General features: G+C 40.1%; 1 protein-coding gene across 9 annotated transcripts in view; it reads right to left on the reverse strand.

Annotated features, from left to right (window-relative positions):
* LOC135208014 (delta-like protein C) overlaps positions 1–21,831 on the reverse strand; it is a 633,917-nt gene that overhangs the window by 588,394 nt on the left and 23,692 nt on the right. For 3 of the 9 annotated variants that reach the window (XM_064240108.1, XM_064240109.1, XM_064240111.1), the window contains exon 1: positions 10,770–10,914. The exons of 4 other annotated variants lie outside the window; for them this stretch is intronic. The gene's annotated coding sequence lies outside the window, so the exon portion shown is untranslated. Of the gene's footprint in view, positions 1–10,769; positions 10,915–21,831 lie in introns of those variants that run through there. 2 more of the 9 variants (XM_064240117.1, XM_064240114.1) reach the window with 1 other exon arrangement.

A 21,831-nucleotide genomic window follows, 5' to 3' on the forward strand; every position in this document is an offset into this window, starting at 1 on the left:
CTAGATGAGTCTCCGCTGACAATTCAGTACGTCTTTCCTCTGGTGGAGACAAACTCCTGATAGGAGAGGGGCTAAGGGAATGATATTCCTTCCTCTTCCCCGCTTTAATAGTCTTGGAAGGCGCCAACAGCCTAGGCTTCTCTCCATAAATGGATGACGCTTCTCGTCCGCCAAGCGTCCTGGCTGACGCCTCCCGCTTGTCTGGCTGCTGACGTCTGGATGACGCCTCGCGCCTGGAAGACGCTTCGCTCTCAAAAGGCGTCCTAACTGGCGCCAAAACTTTGGTTGGAGCCTCGCGCCTAAAAGCAGCTTTACATGACGCTTCATGCCTAGAAGACGTCTCACATCTATCTGGCGTTACGTGTCTGCGTAAAATTCTCCCGATCTCGCTCTCGAAACCGGAGCCTCTGCGATACGTTTGGAAGCTTCACGCCTGCATGACCGCCTCTCAGCTTCGCATGGGAGCTTGGAAGAGGTCTAGGCCTGGGAGCGTCGCAGGGACGATCAAACGCCCCCTCCACAACACTGGGAGAACTCACTTCACTGTAATGCTCACTTTCACTAGCCTTACCTTGTAAGTCCGCCATTTTGGACTTCATGTCCCGAATTGTAGCTTTCAGATCGGTGATTTCCGAGGCCGATTCCGAAAGTAAAGCTTGTGAATTAGACAAATAGGGAGAATCTAAATTATCAGGATTAGAATAAGTATCAATAAAAGGCTCAATAGGCCTTGAAACTCACACCTTTCAGACGTCTAACCCTATCCCTCTCTAACTTCTTCAAAATGTTATTGTTATGATACAATAAAGTTTGTTCATACTTACCTGCAGATATATATAGCTGTATTCTCCGACGTCCGACAGAACTTCAAAACTCCCGGCACACGCAGTGGGCGGCCAGGTGGTTAGTACCCATTCCCGCCGCTGGGAGGCGGATATCAGGAATCATTCCCATTTTCTATTCAGATTTTTCATACCACTGTCCCCTGAGGGGAGGTGGGTGGGTACTTTAATTATATATATCTGCCAGGTAAGTATGAACAAAACTTTATTGTATCATAACAATAACATTTTGTTCATGAAACTCACCTGTCAGATATATATATAGCTGAATCCCACCATTGGAGGTGGGAAGGGACAGAATAGAAGGATTTAGGAAACACCTCAAGTGCAGATGATTGACATCTTGATTCCTTACTGTTAGCATAGCTGACTTCTTGATTACTGTCACCGAAGTCTGCTTTTGCTTTACTAGAGTTGCCAACAAGGTAGTGACCTGTGTAGTTGGTGCGCTCTAGATGATCTGTCAACGGGGGCGTGACCACAATGTGACTAGACCATATTGACCATACTGTGAGGGCAACGAAGCTAAAAACCACCACCTGACCTAACCTATCGAAGTTAGTCCCATAACTTCTATGCTAAAGAAAGGGAAAGCGCCTCAAGCAACCAACCCTTCAACCATAAACCAACACCAAAATTAAAAAGCACACCTACCCTTTTCTATAGGATAGTATTTGTGCTGCTCCCTGCCCCCAACACCATTTCTGCGGATATGTATGGTCCAAGTGACTCGCAGTTCTCATATGCCGTCTTCACATCCCGCAGGTAATGTGAAGCAAACACAGAGTTGCTTCGCCAAAAAGTAGCGCTAATGATATCATTAAGTGCCATATTCTTTCGAAATGCCATTGAAGTCGCAACAGCTCTCACTTCATGGGCTTTTATTTTCAAAAGCTTCATATCACCATCCGAGCAGGACGCATGGCCTCCCTGATGGTGCTCCGTAAAAAGAATGCCAGTGCATTCTTCGACATAGGAAAGTCGGGTCCTCTTAACAGAACACCATAAGTTCTCAGAAGGACCCCGACAATCTTTGGTCTTTTGCATGTAAAATTTGAGAGCCCTGACAGGGCACAGGACTCTCTCTGGCTCTTGTCCGATGAACTCTGCTAACCCCTTGATTTCAAAGGTTTTTGGCCAGGGGTTAGATGGGTTCTCATTCTTCGCTAAGAAATTAGGATCCAAGGAGCACACTGCACTGTGTCCTCTGAAACCCACATCTTTACTAATTGCCTGAATTTCACTAACCCTCTTTGCCGTGGCAAGAGCAGTTAGAAAGGGAGCCGACATCAAGAATCTTAGAACTACATCAAGGTTCCATGATGGAACCTTCGGTTGTAGTACTTTGGTTGTCTCAAACGATCTCAAAAGATCGTGAAGATCTTTATCATTTGTCAGATCTAATCCTCTGTGGCGGAAGACAGCTGACAGCATACTCTTGTATCCTTTATTGTGGGCACTGCTAGTTTGTCCACATTTCTCAAATGCAGGAGAAACTCAGCGATTTGGTTCACAGAGGTCGTGGAGGAGGAAATACCTTTCTTCCTACACCATCTCCTGAAGACAGCCCACTTCGACTGATAAACTGCTCGAGAGGAAGCTCTTCTCGCATTGGCAATAGCCTCTGCCACTGATCTTGAAAAACCTCTCGCTCTGGCCAACTTCTTGATAGTCTGAACGCAGTCAGACTCAGAGCGGAGAGGTTTCCGTGGCACCTCTCGAAGTGGGGCTGTTTGAGAAGATCGACTCTCTCTGGCAGGGTTCTCGGAAGTCTACCAGAAGAGACATGACCTCCGTGAACCAATCGCTTGAGGGCCAAAAGGGGGCGATCAGAGTCATTCTCGCTCCTGGCGACGCCGCAAACTTCCTTGTTACCTCTCCTAAGAGCTTGAACGGGGAAAAAGGCGTACACAAATCCATCCCCAGTCCAGTCCCACCATAGGATGGCATCTACCGCTATTGCTTCCGGGTCAAGAACTGGAGAGCAATAAATCAGAAGCCTCTTCGTTTTCGAGGTTGCGAAGAGGTCGACTAGCGGCCGTCCCCACAACTTCCATAGCTCTTGACAAACTTCTAGATGTAGGGTCCATTCTGTGGGAAGCATCTGATGTCGACGGCTTAAAAGATCCGCTCGAACATTTGAATTCCTGAAATGAACCTTGTCAGGATCACTATGTTTCGAGCTTTCGCCCATAGAAGGATGTCTCTCGCTATCACGAACAGTGATCGAGTGTGTGTCCCCCCCTGCTTTTTATGTAAGCGAGAGCCGTAGTGTTGTCTGAGTTGATCTGGACAACTCGGCCCACCAATCGTTCTTCGAAGAACTGAAGAGCCAACCGAATAGCCTCCAATTCTTTTAAGTTTATGTGCCAGGACCTCTGTTCCCCTCTCCAGAGGCCTGACACTTCCTCCTTTCCTAGTGTTGCTCCCAGCCCACCATGGAGGCGTCTGAGAACAACACTAGGTCGGGGCTCAAAAGCTTGAGGGACATCCCTTCCGGAGAGTTTGGTCGGATCTTGCCACCACTTCAGATGATCCTTGACCGTTTTTGAGATAATCAAAGTCGAGTCTAGATTCTTGTCTTTCCAGTTTTCTGCCATAAAAAAACTGGGAGTGGCCTGAGGTGCAACCTCCCCAGGGAAACAAACTTCTCCAGCGAAGAAATGGTTCCCAGCAGACTCATCCATTCCTTCGCCGAGCATGTTTCTTTCCCAAGAAGGCTAACACTTTCTCTAAGCATCTCTGCTGACATTCCTTTGATGGAAAAGCTTGAAAGCCGCTGAATCCATCTGAATCCCCAGATACACGATGGACTGCGTGGGGATCAGATGGGACTTCTCGTAATTTACTATAAGGCCCAGGGCCTTCGTCAGCTGTAATGTCGTCTGAAGGTCCCTCCAGGCACCTTGACTTCGAAGGCGACTTGATTAGCCAGTCGTCCAGGTAGAGCGAGACACTTATTTTCGATAGGTGAAGCCATTTCGCCACATTCCGCATGAGGAAAGTAAAAACCATCGGCGCCGTACTCAGACCGAAGCACAGAGCCCTGAACTGGAAGAACCTGCCCTTTTAAGACGAACCTCAGGAACTTCCTTGATTGGGGATGGATCGGGACGTGGAAATAAGCGTCTTGAAGGTCCAATGACACCATCCAATCCCCTGGTCTCAAGGCCCCTAGCACAGACTGAGAAGTTTCCATCCTGAATTTTTCTTTCTTTACAAAAATGTTCAGTCTGCTGACGTCTAGGACAGGTCTCCATCCCCAGACTGCTTCGGAACCAGGAATAACCTGTTGTAGAAGCCTGGGGAATCCAGCATCAGGACTTCCTCTACGGCCTTCTTTTCCAACATTTGATCTAGAAGGTCGAGTAAGATCTGTTGCTTCTCTGACTGGTATGCGGGCGACAGGTCTATCGGCTTCGTGCTCAAAGGAGGCGCAGAGAGGAAAGGGATCTTGTATCCTCTCTCGATCACATCTAGGGTCCAGGTGTCCGCCCCTATCGTCCTCCATGCCTGAGCAAATAAGGTGAGTCTCGCACCTACAGGTGCCTGAAGGGCAGAAACGTCAATTTTTCCCTTTTTGATAGCAGAGATCTTACCTCTGAAGGACCCCCTTCCTCTCGAAGAACCTCTAGAGGAAGGTGCTCCACGAAAGGGCTTAAATTTCTTCTTGGGTGCTGGAGCTGTTTGAAGTAAAAGCCTGAGGAGTAGGTCGTCTGGAAGATTGAGTCAAGAGGTCCCTTGTTGCTTTTTCTTGCAAGTTTACCGACAGATCCTTAATCATGGACTGCGGAAATAGCGTAGAGAAGGGGGCGAATAATAACTCCGCTTTCTGAGCGGGAGAAACTGCTTTCGCCGTAAAGCTACAATAGAGAGCTCTCTTTTTTAGCAGACCTGTAGCAAAATGAGATGCTAACTCATCAGAGCCATCCCTTACTGCTCTATCCATACAAGCTAATACACTCGAAAGCTCTTCCAGCGAAATCGAGTCTTGACTCCTCGATTGTACATCCAAAGCCCCGAGGCACCAATCTAAAAAGTTAAATACCTCTAGCGTCTTAAATAACCCCTTGAGGTGATGATCAGTCTCCGTCATTGTCCAGGAAACCTTAGCCGATGACAAATAAGACCTCCTTGGAGCGTCCACCAAATTGGCGAAATCTCCTTGAGAAGAAGACGGTGCTTTCAATCCTGCTTCTTCTCCTGTTTCGTACCAGATCCCAGCTCTCCCTTTCAGTCTAGATGGAGGAAGTGCAAACGAAGTCTTCCCTTTAACCTTCCTTGAATCCATCCAATCCTGGACTCTCTTAAACGCTCTCTTCGCAGAGAGCGAAGTGGCCATCTTAACGAAGCCAGGGGCCTTCCTGGCCTTCGATGAGGCAAATTGTGAAGGTGGAGAGCAAGGAATTGGCGCTTGAAAATTATCTGGGAATAATTTCTTAAGTAAATCCGTCAACGTCTATAGTCTGCGACGCTGACGCATTTGGTTCGTCATCATCAGTAGGGCAGCGATCACTAGACGAATCCTTCTCTCGGTCATCAGCGCCTTCAAAGATCGCGATAACTTCGACACTTTAACATGAGAAACATCTTGACGTTTCGGACTCAACTGTTGATCGTCCTGGAAAGCGTCCCGATATGCAAGGCGCCGTGCGAACGTTCTGAGAGCGTCCTGATGTGTAGGACGCCAGTGCGTCTGATGAGCGTCAGCTCGAGCGTCTTGCTGAGCGTCATGATGTGTAGGACGCCGTGCGTCCTGAACAGCGTCAGCTCGAGCGTCTTGCTGAGCGTCATGATGTGTAGGACGCCGTGCGTCCTGAACAGCGTCAGTTGGAGCGTCTTGGCGAGCGTTCCGCGCGTCTGAAAAGCGTCTTCTCGAGCGTCCTGGTAAAGCGCTCGTTGCTTAAGACGCCGAGCGTGATCATCAACATGCAAAGCTTGAACTTCCGATATTGATCCTTGAGCGTTCTCGGCCTTTTGACAAAGACGCCGGCCGCTTGTCGCGACAACTCACGTCTCTGTCAAATTCGTCTCTCCTAGACGCCCTTTCATGAGGAACGTAATCACGTTCTCTAATGCGTCGGCTACTAGGAGGAGACTCAAAGGCCGAAAAACGCGGAGTAGGAGCCGGGGACTGCCTAGTTCTCTTAACAGGCAGCCACCTATCCTTCCTTCGATGACTAGTTTCTGCCTCCTTTCTCTCAAAAAAGGAGGCTAACTGTCTCTGCATTTCCCAAAGCATTTTCCTTGAAGGGGAAAGTTCTCGATCAGGAGAAGGACTCATCCTGTGCGAGGAAGATGGGCGAGGGGATGCCCTTTCCTTCAACTCAGGAACATGCTTAGAGCGACTTGGACGCTCGAAAGAGTCCTCCCCTGATGAAGTCTTGTTCCTTTTCTGTGGCGGAAAAGCTTCAAAATCTTCAGGTGACGAATCTACGTAATGATCAGAAGGACGTGAAGCGTGTTCCTCTTCTCTGAAACCTCTCTTAAGAGGGCGACAAGGGCGACGGCCGCTTGTGCGACACCTTGCGCCCCTGCCGCTCTCCCCCCTGAGAGGTCTTCCGAGCGTCCCAACCTCGGCGAGGAGAGGAAGTCTCGGAAGAAGAGAAGCACTCTTTAAGTATTCGTGCCCGTGCACGAACACCGGCAGCCTGAGATTCGTCCTCAGTTTCTGCCGAAGGGACGTCAGACCGGTCATTAGATCCCGTAACCCTCCTTCGGCTTTCGGCTTGCCCTCTCCCTAAGGCCTGGGAGTCCGGCAGGGCCTAGGCCTAGAGGCATTATGGGACCGATCTGACCCCCCTTCCACTACACTAGATGCACTAACACTTTTATCACAATTCACATTTGACTGTAGAGCAATCACTTTAGATTCCAAGGCGCGAATCGACTCCATGATCGTAAATAATACGCTTCCTTCTGCAGACACTTCCTGATTGTTCGGAGGCAATACAACAGGATCAGGTTGAATTACATCTACAGGAGGATTTATTTAATGGAGATACAATTCTACCTTGACTTCTACTCACAGAAGCACTCCTAGAGGAAGACCTCCTGATTCTATCACGCTCAAGCTTTTTCACGTAAGAATCATATGCCTTCCATTCAATTTCAGTCAATTGCTCACACTCGATGCATCTATCATTCAACATACATACATGACTACGACATTTCGAGCACACTGAATGAGGGTCTACCGAAGCTTTCGGCAACCTCACCTTACATTCATGCACCTTACACACCCTGAAGCTAGCAGAAGCTAGCAGAGCTAGATCCAGACATCGTAATCAAAGAAAAGTCAAAGCCACCAAATCCAAATCAAAATCCACTATCACGTATGCCAAGCAACAAGCCAAATCAAAACCAAAAGTCAATCAGAATACTCAAGTTAGCACAAGAAGTTTCAAAATCCTAGGCGGAGGTCTGTAAACAGTTGTTTACCGACCGGCGACAGAGAAAAATCTGAATAGAAAATGGGAATGATTCCTGATATCCGCCTCCCAGCGGCGGGAATGGGTACTAACCACCTGGCCGCCCACTGCGTGTGCCGGGAGTTTTGAAGTTCTGTCGGACGTCGGAGAATACAGCTATATATATTCTGACAGGTGAGTTTTCATGAACAAATAAGAAGTTAAAGTCTTCCATTCTTCTGCATTTAATCCCTCGCATTCATGACAAGTATTAGTAGCAGAACACTGAAACCCCCTACATTTACGACATACAGTGTGAGGATCAACCGAAGCTTTCGGTATCCTCACCCTGCAGCCTACATTCACACACATTCTCACACTCACATTTGAATCAGACATACTGAGAAAATTCCAAAAAGCAAGTCCAAAATCAGTCCACAGTAGCAAATGCCAAAAACACGATCCAGATACGTCACCAAAAAGCCGATAAACGATGATCAAAGGATGAAATAAGAATCTAAGTCAGGAGGTAATAGCAACAATGTTGATACCACCGGCGACAGAGAAAATATGATAGAAAACGGGAATGGTTCCTAGTCCTGCCGCCCAGGGCAGGCCAGTAGATCACCTGCCTACCGTAGCGAGTGGCGCGAAATTTGAATTTCTGTCGGGGACGACGGAGTCTTAGCTATGTATATATCTGACAGGTAAGTTGATTGTATGAAACTATCTTTTAATAAGAACCAGAGCAGGCTCATCAGGGTCCAGACGGAGAAGACACGAGGTGTAACTGGAAGAGGCGAAGAAGAATGCAGCCTCTTGGGAAGATGAAACAGGTGATGGATGCCCAGGAGCTTAGAAACGGACATCGAACGTTACTGAGCAGGCACTGGGCGCTTGGGAACCAGGTGTGGATGCTCAGGTTCATAAGTCGAATGTTTAGGTGAGAAAGTCTCGGGAGACAAAGGAGAGCACTCATGGACAGGAGCAGAAACATAAGGATCCACAGATTAACTGCAAGCAGGTCTGGGACTGTAAAGAAATTGCTTGCACCTGTTAAAAGGTGCTGTGCCCTCCAGCATATCTGGACTTTGATCAAGGTTTCCAGAAGGACACTTAAGAGGTCAAGAAGAGTCCAGGTAACATCTACGGCGCTCGTTGTCCATGTTATAATCATCAGAAGAGCTTAAGGGCAAACTATGGATATTCCTGCCTACACCTGGGACTGAATAACAGGTTCCAGTGATGGAACAAGTACCCATGAGCAAAGCCCATCGGTTTCCCTTGGACTTTTGGTGCGTCTTCTCCAAGGTCTAGGGGAGCAGGCCAATGACCTCTGCCTAGGAGAGCCAATGGGATGAATAGCCACCTCCTCCATTTGTGCTGCACTTCACTGTGTACTTTTTCAGAAAATTTTTCCATAATCACTTAAATGGAAACTCCCACCTCTACAACGGAACTTAAAATTATACATTAATTTTCTTATCAAGTCTAGACTCGACTGGCGATGGCATAAGGATTGGCAGCAAAAAAGCCAAGCACAGGAGTAGAGGTATGTTCAGTAGAAGGGCCAGTATTAGGAGAAAAAGTAGGAATAGGAGTCAAAGGAAGAGTAACAGGGCTAACCTCTAAACTAAGTGTGTTTTTCGGCTCTAGAAACTGCTTTCCTCTTCTTATCTCTCTCTAACTTGTCTAAAGAAGCCTTAAGAACCTTCCCCTGTTTACTATCCCATGTTAAACAATCATTACAATCTTGCCCCTGCATTTCGTTCAGATGGTAAGAGGATCATAGCAAGCCTTGGTTAGCCTAGCCTTGCAGCCTAACCCACTGCAATAAGGAATACTAGCCACTAGACCTGACATAATTCTAAATAATCTTTTGGAAATTAATTGAAATTAAAACAATAAACTGCCTATAACCTAGCACAACCAGAAAAAAGCAATTGTACTTCACCAAATACAAAATGACTTCTTGGAAAAAAAAAAAAAAAAAAAATGCTGTGAATGGCGCAGATGTTTATACCAGACTCTATTCGCAGGGTATTGGTGCCAGACTCCACCCCCTAAGGCAGCAGACCTGATCAGGTGTCAACCTGCTTTATCTGTCTTCTATAATAAGAAAAGAGGGTCTCTTTCTTGTTTGTCTGTCCTGGGGTAGGGGGGGAGGTAGCTTGGGGATCAAGAGTAGGTACGTATAGGGGAGACATGACACATCCAACCCTCCTCCTGCAAAATTGTTTGTCAGCCCAGATTTTATTGCAAAACATCTGGACATTGTCTAGTAACATAAAAGATTTATCATTCATCAGAGGATAGTAAGGTACTATTAGGCCTAATTTTTGTGCCCTCCAGCTGGTGGCAGTAGTTATACAGTTTTTGTCTAGTCAGGACATACTGGTATTCATAAACATTTGGAAATACTATGGGCCGTATTTTTAAACAGACATCTTCAACAAAGAAGCTTTTCATGGCTGAAATGGTAATATTGTGCAGAGAAGCAGCTTTTCGTGACGAAGACGAAGATGGAGCGGGGGTGGAAATTTTTGGAAATGAAGAGGTAGTACTGGCCCCTGGGGGTTAATTACAGTCATCCAAATAAATATTACTTTAAATTCTTGTTCAGTAAGTAAAATAACGTAGGAGAACGTCAACTGCCATAGTCTACTTTACAGCGGAATGAGGGCTTAGAATTACCAAAATTTCAAAAGTGTCATATGGAGGTATGTGTGCACAACTAGAGCCAGACTTTCATTAACCTCTGTTTAATCTTAAAATATGACCTTAATTTCTAACTTTGGAGAAAATATATACTTCGAAAGGATAGTAAAGGTCTCGAGCTCTTGCTCTCACCACCAACAACTCATGACTGGTGCCCATCTCCGGTGTCAGGACGTATTAAAATACTTTTTCAGAGGGTGGATCCACACGCGGTGGAAACTGGATCAGCTAGTCCAGTCGATTGTTCCCCTACTACTACTAGTAAATCTTCACCTGGGCAAGAACCTCTAAATAGGTAGGTAGCTACTTTAGCTGGGCATTACCTATACCTACCTACTACTTTGAAGAGGGCAACAACTTTTCGAAATCAGCTGAATGAATCTACTACTAGGTACCTAGTAGCCTAAAGTCACCCTATCCAAGAACCCCGCTTTCCCAATGAGTGAGTCCCATACCTACTTTCTTGGGCCAAGTTCTGGGGTTCATTAGCTAGATACTAGTAGCTAGCTACTAGGCTACACGTTAATTACTACTACCTAGTACAGTCGACGACAAAAAATTATAAATTCTTAATGCTAAGCAGCCAAAAGCCTATTTCCTAGGAAATTCCCGACGAGATAGCGTCCTCACAAACACTGTCATCATTTGATCTTAAAAATAAACAGAGCACTTGGGCTATACTAGGCCTAGCTAAGCCTAATGAAGTTTAACTGAGAACTAGGCTAGGCTACCTCTTATACCTAGTAGGCCTAGATTACTCATATTCTATATTTTATTACATAATAATAATGTACTATACCTCTACTGAAGGGTAGAAGGGATCCACGCAGTCTAAAATAACACGCGAAAACACTATGCTACACCAATAAATTAACTATTTTACACAGTGACCGAGAAATACACTGCTTCACCATAACTACGGATGTAAATCATGGAACAGCGAATTCACTCGAGTCCGACCGGCGCCTGTAAACTTTGGATTTCTCAAGTGAGAATAATGTTTCTCATCAAAAGGCAACAGAAACGAAACCATGGTCTCATAATTCCGAACAATTAGATTTTACTTAATTAATTTATTTAATTCACATTAAAGACATATAAGACTAAAGTTTTACCTACTCAATTCTTTTTGATAAATTTCACCAATTTTATTAGAAGCAGCTTATAAGACTATATGTTATTTACTGTAAAAAAACAACCATATAGGTATATGCACACACACACACACACACACACACACACACACACACATATATATATATATATATAATATAATATATATATATATCTATATATATATATATATATATAATATATATATATATTATATATATATATGTATATATGATGTGTGTGTGTGTGTCAAGTCATTTTTAATATAGTGCTCTACAAAACGGAAAATAGATTGATATTGGTCGTTCATATGTGATTAACTATAAAGACGAGATATAACCGATTGTGATACCTATACAACCATGTTCAGTTGAACACTGTGCGTGGAATAACACCCTATCACGAATAACCCCCATTCCGAATAGGCCTAAACTCGATTTATCTTATTTTAAAAGCAGTATTCACTGACGAATTTTAGAAAGATTCACTACGTGTGTGGCTCAGTATATGCAGAACGCAAAGACTTTGGCATCACATCAGTGTGCCAAAAACGCTGGCAAGGACGTTCAGTAAATTGTCATGCTCTTCTTCGTCAGTGCTTGTCATCGTGTAGTTTATACTATTTTTTCCTTAGAATTTCATATTAGAAACCTGTAAAACGGGTCCCTCAACCTACCATATATTTTGCACTAACTAGGTACCTAAATGCGTATAAGTTTATCGTATTATGCATTATATTTATCAACCACAACCGGTATACTCAAGTCAAAGGAAAAGAATAATGAATATTGATTCTAGAGTTTATTTTGCTCTCTCTCTCTCTCTCTCTCTCTCTCTCTCTCTCTCTCTCTCTCTCTCTCTCTCTCTCTCTCTCTCTCTCTCTCTCTCTCTCTGCTTTGGGATTGTTTTCTGGTCGTATGGAGGCAATACGATTACCTATTTTACTTTCACAATATTCAGTAATTTTTACTTCTATTGTTTAAATAAATTGATGCAATCTACTTGGTGTTGTTAGAACAGAAACCCTATAAAAATAGACATGTTTAAAGTTTGACATTCTCCAAGGGTAAGGATTAAGAAAGTTCGAAGCCCAGTATTGGTCTATTTACAAGAATTTTGGCGATCACAAGTATTCAGTTATGAAAATACCCTTAAGTCATTTGAAATAATTTTGAAATAAACCTTTGCCCTACTTTTAAAAATAAACATATTTTCATAATATTAAAAATCTTTATTTCATATAAAATAGACGGACTTGCTTTTTCGTGATGTAATTGTCTAAGTACTCGTGAATCTTGGTTATAGCTGAAAAAAAAATGTGACTGACTCTTTTAAGTCCCTCCATGTCATATAAGAACAGAAGGGCAAATTTACATATGGAAAAAATTAACGTCCAACCCGAGAAACTATTTTTAAGTTGAGAAACTCTACTTATTATTACAAGAATTGTAACGTATAAACTCTGTGTCCGACCATTATTCCTCCAAGGTGTCCGACCGTAGCCTTGACTTGAAAGGTCGTAGTGGTGCTGTTCGTTTCAAATTTTAAGTTGTTCATTGTGTTTAGCAGACCTCTGTGATATCGGACGACTGGTCATTGTATAAAATAGGTGGTTTGCAAAACGTCGTGGATTTTTTGTCAGACTACTTAGTGACTAAAGTTATTAGATTATATAGTGTTATCGTTCGTCTGTAAAGTCAGAGACCAAGTTAACATTTGCTTGCTGTCCATACAAAAGTTCACCACAGCACTGTGACAGCATAGTAACCGGTCTGCCACATTGCCTGGATCAACCGAATTTGGCCAAGGAAAGGTTAGTTCACGCAGTTGCGTAATATATTGCAGATAAATCTCAAGAAAATTTATTTCTGTTATGATTATCCTATTTGTCAGCCTTCTGCTTGGTAGGGTATAGGCCTAAGGCTGGTCAATATGCTCTTGCACTTGCTTCCTGTTTTGGTAAGAAACAATAAGTGTAGCGTTCTTACATTTCTTACATTATATTTCCTAAATTTTTAGCATTCTATAAAGTGTTTTAAAATGGAAAAATTAGGCAAAGCGTCCTCAAAATTCAAATCATCCTGATCACAAACGAGTTGGGATGAGTAATAGCAACATTAGTGAACTTGATTAAAAATTATACCAGAAGTCCAGGCCCGTACCGAGAGTGCGGCGCCACCCCCCCCCCCCCCCCCCCCCCCCCCCCCCAAATTTCTGGAAGTCCATATTTTCTGTGACTATCTTATTCATTGAAACGTACTTACAAAGTAATAAATATATGATATATATATATATATATATATATATATATATATATATTATATATATATTTTCTTTTTTTAAGTCAAAGTATATGACATAACAATAACAAATAAATTAATATGCATGTTATTGTTAACATAATAAATGAATGAATCAATTACACATAAGAAATATTCTTGAATTTCAGTACAAACTTTCACATTATAAGTAAAGAAATATTCTTGAATTTCCACCGTGCAAACTTTCAACATTATAAGTAAAATTCTGTTAACCAAAATCAGTACTTTGAATAACATCTAATCGGGTAGAAGCGCATGGACTGTAAAATAACATTTTCAAGTACTTCATTTGAGTATACTATATACAATGACATTTATAGAAGAAAAGGTCCAGTTTTGGGAAAAACGACCCACCCCCCATAAAAAAAACTCAAGGTACGGGCCTGAAGCCTAGTGCTAGATAGAATAATTAGAAACGACGAATAAGTTATTATAGGCCTACACAATCGGATTTTTAACTTAATTGAAAGAATAAGTAACGAACTTTTCATTCAGTGGAAGTATAAAGATACTGAAGAGGTAGGCCTAAATATTGCTGAAAAAAAAAAATTATAACCAGAGCTGGGCACTAAGTACTTTTAATGTACTTAAGTACTGTAAGTACAAGTACTCAAGCAAAAAGTACTTAAGTACTAAGTACAATAAAGTACTTAAGTACATTTGTATCTATTGTATCACTAAATAATAATTGTTCAACCAAGTGGTATTTACTGAATAGTTACCTTTCCAGTTTCCTGCAATTATGAATTTAATACAGTTGTAAAATAGTAAAGTGGTAAAATAGTAAATAAATAAAATGAACTGACAGGTTACATTCATTTAATGCTGAAGATTATAGATGGCACATTTCGAACAATAAAACTAAACCAACTGGCTAACCAGTTCAGAACTTGTTCAAAACTCGTAAGAATGAAAAACCCCAGAAAGCATAACATAACAACAATGGAAATCTTTTTACTATAAAACTATTGTGAGTAGCTATGTTAAAATACTTTCAAAACATATGGATTAGGATAATTTAGATGGGAATTACGCATTATGCGTACATCACAAACAAGGAACTGCACAGATTTGATTGTTCTAGAGCAGTTTAAACAGTCTTTGAAACGTCTCAGTTACGCACGTCAGTGTGTGAAATTCAACTCTACAGACTATGCATAAAATGATCATAGCTATTATTGAATTTACTCAAGTATGTAAAAAAAAAAAATCATATAGAACTAAATAAATAATAATTTTATAAAATATTTAATGCAAAGTACTTAAGTACTTTGTACTTAAGTACAATAAAAAGTACTTAAGTACTGTACTTAAGTACTCATTTCTAAAAGTACTTGAAGTACATTTTTAAAGTACACAAATGTACTTAAGTACGTACTTAAGTACTTTTGTACTTAAGTACTGCCCAGCTCTGATTATAACCTAACGTTCGATACCAAAAACTAATGATAATTAAATTCCGACGGGATGGCACATTTCATCGATATGGATTGATGATGTCCAGATAGAATATTCACTAAAAATAAAAGCTGAACAGCAGATAGATAGTTAGGAAATTCATGCATTAATTATGAAGTCTAATAAAGGAATGAAATGGGTAAATCTCTTTCAAGTACTAACTTTGTAAAAATTTAGAAACCTACTCTTTGGCATAAGCATTAAGCAGACACCTGGTATGAGCTGAGACTTTGGGAGTGGGAAGGCCATGTAAAAAAGGTAGCCTTACAGTCAAATTCACACAAGCTACTAAGTCATGGATGAACCTCCTTTGCATGAAACTTCCAAAGTGCTAGTTGCATTAGGTGTCATATATATATATATAATATATATATATATATATATAATATATATATATATATATATTGTGTGTGTGTGTGTGTGTGTGTATGATTTATATATATATATAATATATATATATATATATATATATATATATATATGTGTGTGTGTGTGTGTGGGTGTGTGTGTGTGTGTGTGTGTATGGCAGGGAGGTTCACTTATCAATTATCAATTATAATTCCCATTTAGATGTAAGCTATTCCATGTTTTCGTCAATTCGATATCAAATGGTATCCTTGGCTATATATAAAGTGTGTATATATATAGATATATATATATATATATATATATATATATACATACATACATACATACATACATACATATGCGTGTGTGTGTGTGTACATATTATACGTGTGTCTGTCTGTCTGTCTGTCTGTCTGTCTGCTATCTTTTCAAATACACATACATGTTATGCATATATAATATGTGTGCAATTTTTTCCTGGCGCCTTCCAATTTTACATGGAAAACGTATTAACAGCTAGTATACATGAACACTTTCGATAGTGGTCAGTAATTTATACTTTGTGTTTTTTCCCGATAGTACTTCACAGCAGTCTTGTGATTTTAAACGTGTGTGCAAAAGTAATAGTAAGAAAAGAGTAATTGCGTAGAAAAAAATGAACAATCTTTTGAGAAGGAAAAAGAGATCCAGAAACTGAAACAACAAAAATTCCTTATGTAGCGTAAACTGCAACTTGAACTAAAAATTGAAAGGATTATAAAGTGGAAATTTAAATTGGACGAGAAAAGTTTTGTGTTACTTCCCAAAGTTTGCTATAAGATATACGGGATCCTAAAAATCTGTAGCTACGCCAAAGTATTCCGCTAGGCCAGTAATTAGATGCTTTATAGCGTTTATGTCCGGCATGAAAATTCCAGGGGAGGAGGGCGGAAGGGAGAAACATATGGGTGGAATAAGAAGAGCAACTGGAGGAGGGAAAACAGCAGCAGAGCTGATGCAGATGGGAAGGAATGAAAAAAGAATGGAAGTGCCTGATCAGCACCATTTTTGGGGGCGTGGCGCAAAGAAGGACGATGGGCATCATTACTCTGGTCGCAGTGATAGAGCAGATAGTATATCAGTATTTCTTATCCATTTTCAAAAGTGTACACGAATGGAGGCAAAAAATCAGAATATTCTGATAATAGAGCACGGCATGAAAATTTTTATAGATAGTTATCTAACACAAAATATTTATTCAAACATTTTGAGTAGAAGCACTTGCATTTCGATATGGTCCTAAAGTATGAGAGCGCGTAAAATATTAGCAATATTACCCGCAGTTTAAGTAAAGCGACTTCCTTGTACTTTTACAGTTTTGGAGTGCAGGCATTACAAATAAATTAAATTTTTAAATGGATTTAGACATTGCATAGACATGCCCATGTGGATGCATTACTGAGAATACGCGTTTTTAGGTTGTTTTTTATAGTGAAATAACGAGTGCTTGCATGCATGGATCTCGAAAAGCATTCATGTTCACTGTAGTACTATGCAGTCTTCTAATAAAAGCCCCAAAGAGAGCTAATAGTAGAGTCAGGAATGTGAGGTCGTTTTAAAACAGTTAAAGCCTAGAAAGTATTTTGGCCTCTGCTCCAGCTATTTCCCTTAGGAAAAAAAAAAAAAAAAAAGCTGGCCGGCCCGGCTTGGGTATCTCTGCACCGCGGGTGAACTTTAAGACACGAACGCGAAGAAAAAGCTGCCAATGAACGCCGAAAGTGTCATTCAGAGACTGACGTCTCACCTGAAAAGGAAAGAATGATAAAACGATGCATATACCTGGGTGCACAGAAGCCGAAAAAGAGACAGGTTTGTCTCCCGTAAAGTTTATTTGTTGGACTACGACTCACCATGTGAGAGATAAGGGATCAGGCAACAATGTATACAAATAGTACTGCCTAGAAGTGTGTTCGCGTGTATGTGTGTGTTGATGCATACAAGTACTCGTAGAACGTGGTTGCCCAAAAGTGCGTACATGTGTGTAAGAGAGAAGGGGAGAGAGAAAGAGACTAGCATTCATTGAGTTGGGCAGGTGTTTACAATGGAGTGACCTCAACAACCTTGTATTGCACCACTTTTCGAGATTAAGCGCCTGCAAAAGCGATTTATAATATCGCCCTACTGCCTCGGTTCCAAGAACCGTTTTCTCCTGCCAAGATATTGTTTAAGATCTGTATGCTCTTTCGTATATGGTCAAATTGGTGTTCATAAGTTTTATCATTTATATTGCATTTTCACTAGATTATAAATGTTACTTTTAAATGCTTAGCCACGGTATATTATTAATGGTATAATTTTTGCTATTTTGAAAGTATTTGTATAATCTTTTTTCATTTGCCGTATACCAGATTTGCTTCATTTTGGCAAAATACTAATAAATCTTTCATGATCTACTATAATGGAATACTATTAATATTTTAGTAGTAGTAGTAGAATGACGTAACTGAATATCCGCAATGTTTGTTGTTGTTTGCTGATCTTGTTTTCATGTACTCTAGATTTTTCAAATTACGAAAATGGATGGATGAAGAAAGTTCAATAGAAATATCTATACGCGACTTACAAATAAATATTCTATTTTCATAATGACATTACAAAGAGTAATCCTTTATATAATAATGCTTGTAAGTCTAACAATACTGTAATCATTTTTTATTCGAATTTAATCTTAGTTACATCGAGCAATACTTAAGAAGCGCACTTCAAATAAGTCAGCAGAGGTTAGGACAACTCCTTGATCTGTTTCTGTCTCCTTTGAAAGTGATAACAAAGGCCTTATAATGGCCTTTGTTCATTTAAGTATAAGTCATTGATCATAAGTATATCTTCGTTGACCAAGTCGCTGAAGGTCTTATCTGTGTGGAAAACAAATATTAGCGATCTCCAATGGGGCACACATAGTAATATAGTATATAATATGCCCATTGAGCCGATGAGAGCGAGTAACTGAGCGGCTGCCGTGAAGAAATAACTAAAGGATACTGTCACTATGGATTTTACCAGGAAATCTAGAAGTGACTGTCGAAAGGTAAAAAGAACAACGATTGCCAAAATAGAAGATGGCTGAGTGTTTGAAGCGTTAGAGGTTCGATAGAATATTGAAAAGCCATTTGGAATCTAATACAATGCCAAGTTATTGTAAGGATATTGTTAGGAAATGAATAAAGGTTGGAGAGAGAGAGAGAGATCAACTCTTCTTTGAAATGAGAATTTCGTAGTAATGAAGCGTATCTCTTTTTATGGTTTCAGTTAATCTATCACTCAAGCAAATGAGCGTGGAGTTAATCCAAGTCATGAGATGGACTTCGATTCGTGCCATCCGTCAGCCGTAATCGTTCGTCTGAAGAATTAACGACGGCGAAATAAACAATCTATTAACAGATACACAATTCGTATGATTTATTGCTGCGTCTTATTTTTGTGTGGGTAGAGCAAAAATTTTCACTTGCTTGTTATCCTCCGAAAGTAATAATAATAATAATAATAACAATAATAATAATAATAGTAGGGAAAAACTCTCTATCACGAGAGTATATATAATGTTCTAAAGGGTCCACAATAATACAAAGTGTAAAAAGTCCGTGTATAATTTTGAAGACTTTACAGATAGCTTTCGAACCCTTCCCTGGGTTCATCTTTCATTTTGGACTGAAGATGAACCCAGGGAAGGGTTCGAAAGCTATCTGTAAAGTCTTCAAAATTATACACGGACTTTTTACACTTTGTATTATTGTGGACCTTTAGAACAAATAATACTAAAATATAAATAAATAATCTAATTTTTATAATATAATTAATTATATTATATTATTAATATTATGTATTATACATAATAAGATAATAATAATACTATAATAAAGTCTTGATTATTATTATTATTATTATTATTATTATTATTACTAGGTGGTGATGAATTTATCAGTTGAAAGGGCCCAGGACTTGTTTTTATTACCACTAATATCTCTGGCCTTTGCATCAAAGTCCAATTATGTTCGTATGACAGCTGCTTTAGCTTTCGTGAAATTATCTCTCTCTCTCTCTCTCTCTCTCTCTCTCTCTCTCTCTCTCTCTCTCTCTCTCTCTCTCTTACTGAAATTTTTTTTTGGCCAGCATCAGCCCACACTATTATGTGTTCTTTAATTTACCTTACACCAATCCATTTCGCTCATAGCTTAAAATGACTGCGGGATTTACTCAAATGTGCCTAAAAAGTTAACTCCTGTGTTGGCTCACCAGGCCTACTGTGGCACTTTTCCAAATGGAACTGACTTGAATGAATGCAACTTGTAGTTCGGTGTGATCGAGAGGTCTTTCCATTTGTCTCTTGACGCTCACGTAACCTTACTTCTGCAACATTATCATGGTTTTTTTTCAAGGGAACTTACTGGTCATATTTTATTGGATTCAAATTCATCTTGACTCTTGAGTCTTGAGTCATAGGGCACTTAATTGCGATCGCATTTCTGAGCCTTTTAGGTTTGGCAGTAGCTCTACCCCTTGTTCGTGAGAGAGGTAGAGCTGGTTAGCATTATCATGACTGTTACACCAGAGACATGGATGATTGTTCCACATACCATATGATGAACAGATGGCACTCGCACTATGAACCAATAAACAACATAGCTGCTTGAAACCACTGACCCCTATTACACTGGAACAGATACTAAGTAGTGTAAATAACTTTAAAGTTCGCTGATTAAAGGCTTGCTTTCTTCTAGGCGTTGTCACTCCAGTAGGTCTTGCCATTTTTTATCACATTTCCACCAGCATGTGCTTATGCAGCCAACATCTTCATTAACAGAGCAAAATACAAGTCGTGAAACTTCGCAGAGGCGGTGTCACACGAGCAAAGACACTTGTAAACATTTTTGCTATAAGTATTAGCTGCTTCGTGCGAAGTTTGTCGACAAGAGGATAGAAGTTGCCAGAAAATCTGTGCGGGTGATAACGCCTTCAGGGTGAAAGCAAAATTACAAAAGTGGTTTGAAGAATTTGTGGTATATTATAAACAAAATAAGAAAATTTCCAGTGCTCTGTAGTGCGCTCATTTTTTCTAGTTTTCTGTAAAAGAAAACTATCGAGATGCCTTTATAAAGCTTTCCGTTCACACTTTTTTTTTTTGTCATCCCGCAGATCTTAAAAACTACTAAGGGTAGAGGACTGCAAATTAGTTTGTTGTTCGTCCACCCTCTAATCATCAAACATGGCAAATTGTAGCCCTCTATCCTCTGTAGTTTTAATTTATTTCAAGCTTGAAGTTAGTCATGATCGCGCTGTAGGTGCCAACAACACAGGTGGCTGAAAGTTTCATGGGCCGTGTCAGTTTCATACAGCGTTATACACTGTACAGAAAACTCGAGTGTGCAGAAGAAACTTCAGCGTGTTTTTTACTTGTTTTGTTTGAGCCTCAAGCGCCAAGGTTTAGGTTTTTGGTTCGATGTTTTAGTTGTGATGTTGTGCAAATGCCATATGTTGTATTCAGAATCATGTAATTCACCGCTTGAATTAATGCATATATATATATATATATATATATATATATATATATATATATATATTAATATATATATATATATATCTAATAAAAGGAGCCCATAAAAACACCAAAATATAGAGAGAAAAATACTATATTTCAGAGACTGCTGTCTCCCTCTTCAGTATATGAATGAGAAAACTTTACAGAAAAGGTATTTATACCAAGAGATCCATCCACAGGTAAGCCAATTTAGGTCACCCCCGCTGGTAATCTTCCTTTAATCTTCTTAAGTGTTGGTTGAATGAAAATCTTGTCGATCACATCTGAATCCCATGCTCCTTTTGAGATGTTCATTACCTGCCTCTCTTTTATTAAGGCCGATTCCATCAGATTCAGATGTGATCAACAAGATTTTAATTCAATCAACGCTTAAGAAGATTAAAGGAAGATTACCAGCCGGTGACCTAAATTGGCTTACCTGTGGATGGATACTCTTGGTATAAATACCACCTTTTCTGTAAAGTTTTCTCATTCATATACCTGAAGAGGGAGACAGCAGTCTCTGAAATATAGTATTTTTCTCTCTATATTTTGGTGTTTTTATGGGCTCATTTTATTCGATAGAATTCTGTTGTAACAGAACATTTTTACCAGTCATTTATATATATGTATATATATATATATATATATATATATATACATATACATATATATATATATATATATATATTTATATATATATATATATACACACACACATACAAGATTCCGCCTCACACTGGGAACGAACCTTCAGAACTTGCTTGGGAAAAACCTTAGGTACAGAGTACTAGGTTCCAACTTCTTTTATGACCTTCGTAGGTGTGTCATTACTGCCTTGGCCTGCCACTTGGTAGTCCGACGTTCGTTCCTGGTGTGAGTCAGAAATTTGTTTCTGTGCAATGTGTTCATTATTTACACACACACACACACGTATATATATATTATATATATATATATATATATATAGATATATAATATATATATATATATATATATTATATATATATATTCTTATATATATATAGTATGATCATCTTCTTTCCCACCATTATCCCTACATTAAG

This window comes from Macrobrachium nipponense, chromosome 34 (genome assembly GCF_015104395.2).
Source record: "Macrobrachium nipponense isolate FS-2020 chromosome 34, ASM1510439v2, whole genome shotgun sequence".
NCBI classification, from domain to species: domain Eukaryota; kingdom Metazoa; phylum Arthropoda; class Malacostraca; order Decapoda; family Palaemonidae; genus Macrobrachium; species Macrobrachium nipponense.